This window comes from Hordeum vulgare, chromosome 5H (genome assembly GCF_904849725.1).
Source record: "Hordeum vulgare subsp. vulgare chromosome 5H, MorexV3_pseudomolecules_assembly, whole genome shotgun sequence".
Taxonomy (NCBI): domain Eukaryota; kingdom Viridiplantae; phylum Streptophyta; class Magnoliopsida; order Poales; family Poaceae; genus Hordeum; species Hordeum vulgare.
This window is the reverse complement of record NC_058522.1, coordinates 217,750,125-217,763,009: the sequence shown is the minus strand read 5'-3', so window position 1 is coordinate 217,763,009 and position 12,885 is coordinate 217,750,125.

Here is a 12,885-nt window from a genome sequence, read left to right as displayed (position 1 = left end):
CAAACACCATTTGGAGACATTCGAGTCATGGACAGCGAGAGCTCTTGCACCTTTATGTCCTTAGTTTGCTAATTTCAATACTAAATATAGACTCTTGCTTGTTATAGTCTTGACTTGAATTGCATATCTTACTTGCTTTACTTTGAAGTTCTTATATGTGTGTTAGCATGTCACCAGATTTATTATTTGTGTTATCGTTTACCTACTCGAGGACGAGCAGGAATTAAGCTTGGGGATGTTGATACGTCCCAAATGTATCTATAATTTCTGCTTGTTCCATGATCTTTCGGGTGACATTTTTATATGTTTTGCTACACTTTTATATCTTTTTACACATATTTGGACTAACCTACTAACCCAGTGCACACAGTGCCAGTTTATGTGTGTTGATGTCTTTTTTGCAGGGACTTTTACCCAAATTTCCAGTCCCAAAAATCCCGAGAAATATATATATATATAAAACAGCGTAACAGAAGCTTCCAGAGCACCATAGGTGGGCCAGAGCGGAGCCAGGGGCTACCCAGGCGGCCTCCCTGCCGGCCTGGCCCCTGGTCGCGCCCACAGGTCGCCTGGGTGGGTCCCACCTCCTCTAACGCCCTCCTTTGGCCTATATTTACCACCCCCCAATCGGAAACCCTTCCAGCATATCCAGAATCAAGAATTTGTCCATCGTTCCACAGCCACAGCGCTTCCTAGATCAGGAGCGTCAGGAGACCTCTTCCCGGCGCCCTGCTGGAGGGAGGATTGACCTCCGGGAGCATCTCCACCGCCGTGGACGCTTCCTGGATGTGTCGTGAGTAGTCCTCCTTGGACCATGAGTCCATGACCAGTAGCTATGTGATGTCTTCTCTCCAATCTTGTGCTTTAATGTTTAGCCCTTGTGAGATGCCCTACATGATCAAGGCACCTATGTAATTTTCCTCCTATTGCTATGCTTGGTTTGTTGCGATCCGATGTATTATGAGATAACGTTCAGATTGTGATGAGTTATATATTTGATTATCCTTTTATATTATGTTCTTTAGTGATCGGTGCTTGTTCTCCGTTGCTCTTTATTGCTTTGGCCGAGTAGTAGATTGTAACTCCATGAGGGAGCGTTATGTCTGATTGTGGGTTTATGCCCCCTGATGTCTAGCTTGAGTGACAGAAACATGAGACTAGGGGATGTGTCGTTGCCACGAGGGAGAAAACAATGGTGCTTGTGAACACGGTTGCAAGGATTGTTTACCTTACACAAAGTTCGTTAATGAAGTTGTCCGTTGCTTTGAGTTTACACTTTGGGTGGGGCTCGCAACTTAATACCAGCGAGAAGTTCTGGATATATATCTCGAGGTGGATGATTAGTAAGTAGATGCTGATGAATAAACAGTCTAGTTGTCTTGGCGTACTGCCCATTACTATTGAACCTCTAACTTTCAAGTAGCATAATTAGCATTGCGGTGCGTTTATAATTCTATCAATTGCCCAGCTGTAATTTGTTTACCCATGCATAGTTGTTTATTGTCTTTTGGGAGAGAGACATCACTAGTGAACATCATGTGACTCAGGTCCATATTACCACCATTGCTTACACCTCCATCATTTACTGCTTTCATTTACTTTTCTGTTGCTATCACTACCAGTATTCCCACTTGTTTTTGATCCTTTGCAAACTACAAGGCCGGAGAGATTGCCAACCTCTCTATACTCGTTGGGAGCAAAGTTATTTGTTGTGTGTGCAGGTCCACGTCTTCTGCTAGCGCTTGAGTAGCGGACACCTACTTGTTGATCCTCGGAGTCCTCCTAGTCCGATAAACCTTAAAAACCCTGTGTAAGGGAAATCTGTTGCTGACTACATCGCCACCTTCCACTTGCGGTAACCAACGAGGGGCGAGAAGTATATCCATCAACTCGTCATCATCTGTTGATCGGCAATTTTAGAGCCTTGTTGCAAGCACTCTTCGGCTCTCTATCAATTTCATGTGATCGTGATGACTCCCTTGGGTCCTGGCATCTTCATCTTCAGATACACCTAACATAGTCGGGCCATGAAACGAGAATAGGCTGGACAACCAAGATTGGCATGATATGTACTCTAGAAATCCACCACCTCGAAAGTCAACTTCTCCTTGTGAATGTTTTTATCAGAGCCGAACACAATGTCCAATCTGGCCGAGTGACTTGGCCTTCTATCCGGGAATGACTCAATGAAACTACATATTACTCCCTCTGAGTAGGGAGATCGGAATGCCCATCCCTTTGAGAGTTTCTAGATGCAATATACTCAACCCGCTTCCTTCATCCATTAAGACCTTCCGACGCCGAACGCCTTCCACAACTGGATCGACCACCAAAGCCTATCGACCAGGAGTAGGGACATGAGCTGGGTGCCCCTACTAATCAAACGTTATTGGTGTCTGTGACCGCTTGAGGTATGTGGTGGTGGAGGGTACTGCCATATTGACTTCTCTATTGATGACCTTCAGTCGACTCGTGCTCTCTACATCAGCAAAAATCATCAGAGTTGCTTGAACTTCTGGGATATCATCTTTTTCTTCATCGATCTCCTTTTCAAGATCCTTTCCACTCGAGTGATCCACTTTAAAATGTTGTATCAATAGCCTGCACTAACGAGTGGTGTGCTTAGGCAATATCAGATTGTCGTCTTCGTCTTTATTCATGTGGAGGACACACGGCTGATCCAGAACATCTGACCGACCCTTGGACTTCTTGGGGGGAAACTGTCCTTTGGATTTTCCCTTGAATTTTCCTTGTGCCACCAGGGCGGCTGCTTCTGCTAGAGTGGAACCATCAGCCTTGCGCTTCTGCTTCCGATTGGAATTACCGCTAGCATCATTGTCGACTGATTCCCCTTTACCGCTGCAGATGCGGTCTTCTTCTTCGCCGTTGGCGTATCGGGCAGCAATCTCCATCATCTTGATCATGGACATGTCACATGTATGACCGAACTTCAAGTACATCTCCCTGTATCTGACGCCACCTTTGGAGGCACAGACTACGTGGTGCTCAGAAACATTCTCCACCGTGTGATGAAGGGTGGTCCATCGCCAAATGTGATATCTCAAAGATTCATTTGACTTCTTCACACAAAGCTGCAAGTCGGACAAACCGGCAGGGCGCTTGCACGTGCCTTCGAATGTCTTGTTGAACACTCGGGCGAGCTCGTTCTAGTAGTAGATGCTAGAAGGATCCAACTGATTCAGCCATGCCCTGGCTGAACCATCCAACATCAGAGGCAAATGCTTCATGGCGACGCTGTCCTTGCCTCCACCAATTTGCATTGCCACTCGGTAGTCGTCAAGCCATGTTTTAGGCTTGGATTCTCCTGTGAACATACTTATCCCAGCCACCAACCTAAAGTTGGGGGAATATCAGCACAACGGATTGCTCTACTGAAGCACTCGGGACCTGAAACTGGAGTACCGCTTCCACTCAGACGATCTCTGTCAAAACCATCTCTATGAGCTCTACTCCTATCAATCCTTTTCTGCGCGAGTACAATTCTTGCATTAAATCCTGGACTCCGCTCATCACTGAACGGGCGCATGTCGTCATAGTGCTGGGACACATACATGCTACTATCTGGAGGAGAATGCACCCAACGACGGTCATCACGGTGATAACGGGGAACGAACTCATTTCGCCCCTGGTCTCTGTGTTGATTCTCTCGGTAACCCCCGTCTCCGCGATGCTGAAGTGACCCTGGACTGTCAACTGAAAGGATTGTATCTGCTCTGGGTGAATTACTGTGCAACCTATTGAGCGACTGCGATAGAGCTGAGTTTTGTTGCTGTGTTGCTTGAAGCAAAGTACGAATCTTCTCTTAGCCTCTACCAGCCTCTGAATCTGATGGCTGAATAGAATCTGCTATCTTAGCGGTGGCTGCAACATTTAGTACTTGAGTACGATATACCTCAATGTTGTCCTGCCGTCCACTCGAGAAGAGTTGTCGCTGACGCCGATGATATGTACTACGCAACCTTCTCCTTGTAGACCTTGTTGGGCCTCCAAGTGCAGAGGTTTATAGGATAGTAGCAATTTTCCCTCAAGTAGCTGACCTAAGGTTTATCAATCCGTGGGAGGCGTAGGATGAAGATGGTCTCTCTCAAGCAACCCTGCAACCAAATAACAAAGAGTCTGTTGTGTCCCCAACACACCCAATACAATGGTAAATTGTATAGGTGCACTAGTTCGGCGAAGAGATGGTGATACAAGTGCAATATGGATGGTAGATATAGGTTTTTGTAATCTGAAATTATAAAAACAGCAAGGTAACTAATAGAAAAAGTGAGCACGAACAGTATTGCAATGCTTGAAAACAAGGCCTAGGGTTCATACTTTCACTAGTGAAGTTCTCTCAACAATGATAACATAATTGGATCATATAACTAGCCCTCATCGTGCAACAAAGAGTCACTCCAAATTCACTAATAGCATAAAACAAACGAAGAGATTATTGTCGGGTACGAAACCACCACAAAGTTATTCTTTCTGATCGATCTATTCAAGAGTCTGTAGTGAAATAACACGAAGCTATTCTTTCCGTTCAATCTATCCTAGAGTTCGTACTAGAATAACACCTTAAGACACATATCAACCAAGACCCTAATGTCACCTAGATACTCCATCGTCACCTCAAGTATCTGTGGGCATGATTATATGATATGCATCACACAATCTCAGAATCATCTATTCAACCAACACATAGAACTCCAAAGAGTGCCCCGAAGTGTCTACCGGAGAGTCAAAACGTGTGCCAACCCATATGCATAGGTTCCCAATGTCACGAAACCCGCAAGTTGATCACCAAAACATACATCAAGTACTCACATGAATATCCCATTGTCACCACAGATAGACACGTGCAACAGATACATCAAGTGTTCTTAAAGACTCAATCCGATAAGATAACTCCCAAGGGAAAACTTAATTCATTACAAGAAGGGAGAGGGGGAAGAACATCATAAGATCCAACTATAGTAGCAAAGCCCGCGGTATATCGAGATCAAGACATCTCAAGAACACGAGAGAGAGATCAAACACATAGCTACTGGTACATACCCTCAGCCCCGAGGGTGGACTAATCCCTTCTCGTCATGGAGATCGCTGGGATGATGAAGATGGCCACCAGAGATGGATTCCCCCTATGGCAGGGTGCCGGAACGTGCTCCGGATTGGTTTCTGGTGGCCACAGAGGCTTGCGGCGGCGGAACTCCCGATCTAGGTTTCTTTTTGGGGGTTTCTGAATTTATAGGAATTTATGGCGGTGGAATTACGTCGGTTGGGCCCACGAGGAAGTCACAAGCCTGGTAGGTGCGGCCTAGGGGGGCGCCTCCCAGGCTTGTGACTCCCTCGTGGCTCTTGTGGCCTTCTTCCAAAGCTTTGGGGGTCTCTTTTGGTCCAAAAAAATCATCGCGAAAGTTTTATTCCATTTGGACTCCGTCTGAAAAAGGGTCAAGAACACAGAAAAAACAGAAACTGGGACTTGGCACTCATTTAATAGGTTAGTCCCAAAAAAGATATAAAATAGCATATTCATGCATATAAAACATCCAAAGTTGACAAGATAATAGCATGGAATCAACAAAAATTATAAATACGTTCGAGACGTATCAGCCGACTGGAAGTTGGAGGACGACGATGGTCGTGTTTAGTCGATGGTTAGCCGAACCGAACTCGGGCGGGCTCTCTATAGAACCCACCATGAAGGCCTCCGCAGCTGGATTGCAGCTCTCGCACTCGGAAGGAACATCAGACTTATCTGACGGCGAGTGGATCGGGCTCCGAAGAAGTTCAGCAGGCTCGATGGCAGCAACCTGCGGAGACAAGGGAGATGACGCCTAGCAAGCCACTATGTGCTTCACCCATCGATGGAGTCATGAGCGACCGAATCGCTAGTGACGACGAACAGCGGGGCGAACGGTCGACAACGGAGTCAATGACTGCCGAAGGAGTATGCCGAAGGAGCTTGCACGGAAGTGCGTTGCCCCGTGGATCGGGAGCGCCTCGATGTCGAGAGGCACCTCCTGAAGCCATGCCGAGTCATCGGCAACAAAGATGAGCGCGCCGAAACGGATCTCACCGCCCAAGAAAGAATCGCAACCGGAAGACATGACGAAGAGTGAAGATTTCAAACTTGGCGGAAGTCTCTTAGATGCCTGCCCCATGGTGGGTGCCATCTGTCGTGGGAATGAACCTGACATTAGAGGTGTAGGGTATGAATGGAGAGGGTAGAGTTCTAGATACGACAAGCTTCTACGCAAGATGTATGTGGTTAGGGCCCTCTCGTAGTGGTAACAGTCCTACGTCTCAGAGCTCGGGAGCTCTTGCGGTGCGGAATGTGTGTGTTATAGGGGGTGCGAACCCTTATGCCTAAGGGGAGGGGTGGCTTATATAGAGGGCGCTACCCTTATTCAAGGCCCCGACATCTAATGTTATTCGTGATGATCAGCCGAACACTCGCGTGTTGGCCTCCCTACAGTGCCTTCTGATCTTCTGCATCGACCGGTGTCTTCCGGGTGGAAGTTAGTTATCGAGTGAAGGGGAACATCTTCGAGTGACTGCTCATCGAGTGACTTTAGACGCCATGGCTATCCAGTCGGAATCTTCTTTGTGACCTCCCAGTTAATAATGAGGTACCCTTAGGTAGGACACTTAGGTCAGGCCTGTGACCGTACCCTAGGTACATATCCCCATCACTGTGTATCCAACAAGTTTAAATGTTGTTAAACATGACTAGAGGTGAAGCATAAATAAACTATATAACTAGGCAATTTAAGTGAGGCTGGAAACAACTTATAGTATTTCCGAAACGAACCCATATGCAAATTTCGGAATTGGTCCAGATCTATACTACATATAATTTATATTTCTTAAACATAAAAAATGCACCATGTGATTCTACATGTTATTCAAGGCGATTTACATATACATATCATTAAAAATGGAGCTATGACCTAAAATATATGACCAACACAAGATTAGCATGGCATATATGCAAATGCATGCAAACAACAACCACAAACATTTATATCATGGATGTAACATGAAATTATGAAACTACATGAAATTCTAGGGAATTTTCATGTACAACAAGTTCAAAATGAAGTCATCATTCACAAACCGCAAACAACACAAGTTTTAGTTGCAATCTTTCCAAAACAGTGACATGCCTACTTGGAAGCAATAAAACATGATGCTATAGGAAGCTAACATGAAGTTTTTTTACATGATGGTGTAGTACACTTAAAATATTTCACAAAACATGTAAAGATACCCTTCAGAGGCATCATGGTTGAATTGATATGATTTTTCCAAAATGCAATGTTTCTCTCCAATTTAGGGACGTAGTGAAAATCTCAATTTTTAAACAAGTAGAAACATCGGAATGCCGTGTTGAGGGCAACTTTTAAATATGCTACAAGATGTTTTCCCGGTAACAAAAGGCATGGGATGATAGTATACATGATGATTAGCAAAACATGTTTACTGAACACATTCATATGACCCCAACATCAATGTCAATCATCAACACAAGATGAAAAGTTTTAAAACAACAATTTCAGACTTAGTGAAAATAAGGGATGCAAAAGAGCCACTTCATGGTGCTATCTTGGGATGCATAAAATAGTAGCTTAAGCATTTTTAATATTTATGAAATTAACATGTACAACAAGTAGACATATCATACTTCAAATTATATTTTTGCGAAACAGAACTTATCATCACCAGATTCATAGTTTGAACATGACAGAAAATTGGGAGCGACAAATGGACATGATAGATGCGATTTGGATCGCAACCAATGGCATGGTAGAATAGATCACATCACAGAGAAGAGAACTCATCAAGGAATCACATGGATTTGACTTACGGGTTGGTGGAATCATCAAGGAAAGTTGACAAGTTTTAATAGTTTTCTGTAGTTATTTCGCAAAGCACTTTTTAATTCAGATTTAATATTGTAGATGAATTCTATCATGGATGCAAATGACACTATCATGTAGATCATAATCTTTATATACTTTTACATATAATGTTCGTGTTCATCCAACGCACATGCACAAAGTTATGACCATAACAAAAATGCATATGAGATGAAGCTAACACTTTTGAAGGACTTAGTCATTTTAGGGACGGACAGATTGTGCACAAGTTACAAAAATGGTGCACAGGCGGAGTTTAACCGGTTGGTCACCAACACGGACTTGGGCCGTTGGATATGGTGGGCTGGGGTTGCAGGCCGATCATGGCAGGCCCATGATTGGGCTATGGGTGGCTGGGGCCCACACGGTGGTTGTGCGTGGAGGCGTCCTCCTCTTCTGAAACGAGTTATAGGGGAGGCGATCAAGGCGGTGCAGAATTCTTTAGGGGAGGAGATTTCTGACCTGGAGGAGTTGAAGAGCCTAGCAACTGATTTCTATAAGTCTTTATATCTATCCGAAGGTGTGCAAAACGTGGATGCGGCGTTGGACCATGTGCATCGCAAGGTGACAGCTGTAACACCCCAAACAATTTGCCACAATTCTTTTTGTTAAATTTGGCTAGGGTTATTTAAAAAAATTTAACCCTGGGTTTTCTACTTATCTCAAAACCTTTCTTATTCTTGGTTTATGAAAGACTATTTCTATGCGCCAGAAATTTTTGAAAATTTATGTGTGACTTGGGTGTTGACTCAATTTTTTTTTCATTTCACTATTCCAAAAAAGGCTTTTTCTATAAATATTATCTTCCAAGTTCTATTTATTTAAAATTAGTTTTAATTTTCCTAAGGACCCATTTTTAAACTACAACCACGTGCTAACTTCTTCTAAAAATTCCACAATAAACTTAGTAATTACCTATTATGCTTCTGGATCAATTTTTTATAAAAATATAGCCAAGTGTCTTGGAGAGTTTAAGGAAATTAATTGGTTTTACTTTCTCGTCGAATTTGAGTTTTTAATGCAACCCCTTAATAAAATTATCCAAAAGTTCTACAAAAATTATTAGTGGTCAAGGGGTTCATATAAATGAGTTTTATGCAAAAATACATGTTGGTATTTTGAAAACTTTGAGCACCCCATCTTGTTTTATGTCCTGGACCAGATTGGCATTTTAGAATGACCTTGAATTTTTTTTGCTTATAGTCTACCTGGTAAAACCCTTAAGTATCAAATTTTAGCCCCATTTGAGTTGTTTTGACCCATGTTGCATCATCATCTTGATTCTGTCCAGAAATGGACTTTTGCTATAATTGCATTATGAATTTGTTTGGTTGCTAATCTAACCATACCACAATTGTTTGCATCCAAGGAGACTCCTATCTAGTAATTATTGTGGCTAGCAAGTACTCCTAGATGCCGTTAGCATTTTTTCAAACACGTGGTGTCCCTGACCATATTTGGCATGTTGTTTTGTTTGTGTGAGGGACTTGCCCCAGTGGCCATATCAGCATGTCTAGCTGAGTTGTAGTAGAGCCCTAAGCCCCTAGCTAGCGATGGCATTTCAGCAAGCACCTGGCAGGCATGCCAGAGCGTGCTCTAGAGCGCACGTGTTGTAGCCAGTGTGCCCGAGCCGCCGTGTCCCAGTCCTGCCGCCCCCTTGTTGTCCGAAGAGGCCATAGCGTGTGAGCATATTCGCACGAGTTCTTCGTGCGCTCCTGCTACCCCTGCCGCCCCTGCTGCTCCATGGATCATCGCAGCCGCGCCGGCCATCGTTAAGCTACAACACCTACGCAGCGATGCAACAACGCCCAAGCGGCCCCCGAGCGCCAGCTGCCCTAGGACCGCTCCTCTATGTCGAGTTAGTGCTTCCCCCGCCCTATGGCTGCATGAGCCGCTCCTATGCCGTCGTCATGAGTTGTCTCCGATATGCTTATCCACATCCACCGCGGAACCGACCCTCCGGGGCTATAAATAGGACCCACAGTGGCCTCAGTGCAACGCAAGCCCTCCCTCGAAACAGTACCAGCCCCATCGGCTCCAATTTGGACTGAGGCCCCCTCCTTTTCCAGCTCCGGTGGTCTTCCCCGCCGATGTGCCTCGAGTCGATCCAGCCGAGCCGAAGCTCTGTTGCCCCGCCTAAGCCCACCATTAGCTTCCCCGCAACCTCTAGAGCTGCATCACCCCTCGTTTTGCACCTAGAGCCACTCCTAGCTAGCTCCTCGTCGAACTCAAAGCTTCCTCCGCCGTGGAGGAAGGGCTGCTCGCTGCCGACATCCGCTGCAGCTCCAAGCCCCTGGAATGGATACGCCTCGATCCCCTGAGCACGTCGATGCCTTCGGTTCCTCGAATCGAGGTCCCTGTCGCCATCAAGCCTCGCCAGAGGTCCCTCCTCCCTTCGGCTAGAGGAGGAAGAAGACCGGGGCCAAACCTGCACATGGGCCCCGCGTGTCAGCGTCCCATCCCCAGCCACAGCCCATGCTAGGGGAAACGTCTTCGCTCGAGTATGTCATCTCCTTTACGCTCCCATTTTCATGTGAAACGTTTTCTTTTCTGTTTGTTTTTAAACAGATTTTTGACCAGACTTTGACTAGCTATAATTTCTAAAATAAAATTTCAAATGAATTGATTCTTTTTCTCACCTCTTTCAAATTCTATCTAGTTTAGTTTAGTATTTATTTGAAAATTTTCTAACGCAACTTTCTGTGATGTTTTTATATTGTGTGTTAATTAGTATATTTTTAAATAGGATTTGAAGAGAGGAGTCAAAACTTGCAAAAGTTTTGTGGTGAAACCCTACCTCTCTAAACTTGGAAGGCAAGCATCCTGAACCTACATCCCCATTGGTTATGTGTGGGTTGTTTAACGGGAATAACTTTTAGTTATGTGGAATATGTGGTTTTACTTCATGTGACAATCATGCATGTGGTTTCATGATTTATGAGCAAATATTGTTATGTTGTGGTGCATGGACAATGGTCACACCTTCCTACCCTACATGTCTACCGGATGGGATTAGTAAAATTCGGTGTCTTGTGGGGACATGACCGTGGGATTGACATCTCATGGACGAGAGTGGTCACCAAGGCATGTTAGGGCGGGTAGTGACTCTGTCTGCAAATTGTTGGTGCTAATCATGAGTCGACCATAGATAGAGTCTTCTCAATATTTCTCCTTATTTGCATGCTACCATAGCTTCCTGGATAATGGATTCGATATAGTCAGTTGTAGACCTATTAGTAGTTACACCAGTAGAGGGGTCGGGATGAAGGTATCCACGGTCGTGGGCTAAATCCAGTCATACGGTCAGGGAGCATGGGCGTTTCTAGTCTGGGACCGGAAGGGAGGGCACTCCCCGTTAGCGTGTTGTATAAATTATTTTGATCCCATGCTAGTCGAGGTCGGAGCCTCTCCGTCTTATGGTTTTGCCTTGGCAGCGTAGCCCCGGTGGAGCCGGGCTTCGCGGAGGAAAAATGGGTGTGTGCTGGTTGTGAGTGCCCGCTTCTAAATTGTCATACGCGGGATTAGTCATGATGACTATCGAAAACTATGAACTATGGGTAAAGAGTACACCCTCTGTAGAGTCCAAACAATTCGAGTAGCCATGTCCGCGGTCAAGGACATTGGTTGACTAGTCAAGTGTCGGTCTAAGTGTCGGTCTTCGGAGGTAGTTAAATGAGTATGAGACTGCTGCGGCAACAAAAGTCCTTCCCTGGCGCTTAGGAATTCTTCTTGTTACTTCTCTGGTTTGCGTTGGTTTTTCCCTTGAAGAGGAAGGGGTGATGCAGCACAGGAGCAGTAAGTATTTCCCTCAGTTTGAGAACCAATGTATCAATCCAGAAGGAGGGCCTCGTCAAGTCCAAAGTACCTGCGCAAAAACAAACAAACTTGCACCCAACGCTTCAAAGGGGTTGTCAATCCCTTCAAGATTGTTTGCAAAAGTGAGATCTGAAGGCGGAATGTGCAACGAAGTAAAAAAGTTTAAGGCTGAAAATATGGTGTGGAGTAGACCCTGGGGGCCATAGTGTTCACTAGAGGCTTCTCTCATAATAGCAAATATCACGGTGGGTGAACAAATTACTGTCGAGCAATTGATAGAACCGCGCAAAGTCATGACGATATCTAAGGCAATGATCTAGCATATAGGCATCACGTCCGAGAGAAGTAGACCAATACTTTCTGCATCTACTACTATTACTCCACACATCGACCGCTATCCAGCATGCATCTTGTGTATTGAGTTCATGACGAACAGAGTAACGCTTTAAGCAAGATGACATGATGTAGAGGGATAATCTCAAACCAATGATGAAAACCCCATATTTTTACCCTTGATGGCAACAACACGATACGTGCCTCGCTACCCCTTCTGTCATTGGGTGAGGTCACAGCATGGTACGAACCCAAAACCAACCACTTCTCCCATTGCAAGAATCATATATCTAGTTGGCCAAACAAAACCCACAACTCGAAGAGAATTACAAGGATATGAAATCATGCATAAGAGAGATCAGAAGAAACTCAAATAAGATTCATAGATAATCTGATCATAAATCCACAATTCATCGGATCTCGACAAACACACCACAAAAGAAGATTACATGGGATAGATCTCCATGAGGATCATGGAGAACTTTGTATTGAAGATCCAAGAGAGAGAAGAAGCCATGTAGTTACTAGCTATGGACCCGTAGGTCTATGGTGAACTACTCACGCATCATCGGAGAGGTCATGGTGTTGATGGAGAAGCCTTCTGTATCTGAATCCCCCCTCCGGTAGGGCACCAGGACGTGCCCCAGATGGGATTTTGCGGAGACAGAAGCTTGCGGCGGCGGAAAAGTGATTACGATGCTCCCCTGATTTTTTGTGGAATTTTTCGGGATATATAGGCGCAAACCCTAGGGCAGATGTGGCCCAGGGAGCCCACAAGCCTGGATGGCGCGGGCCCCCCTGGTTGCGCCAT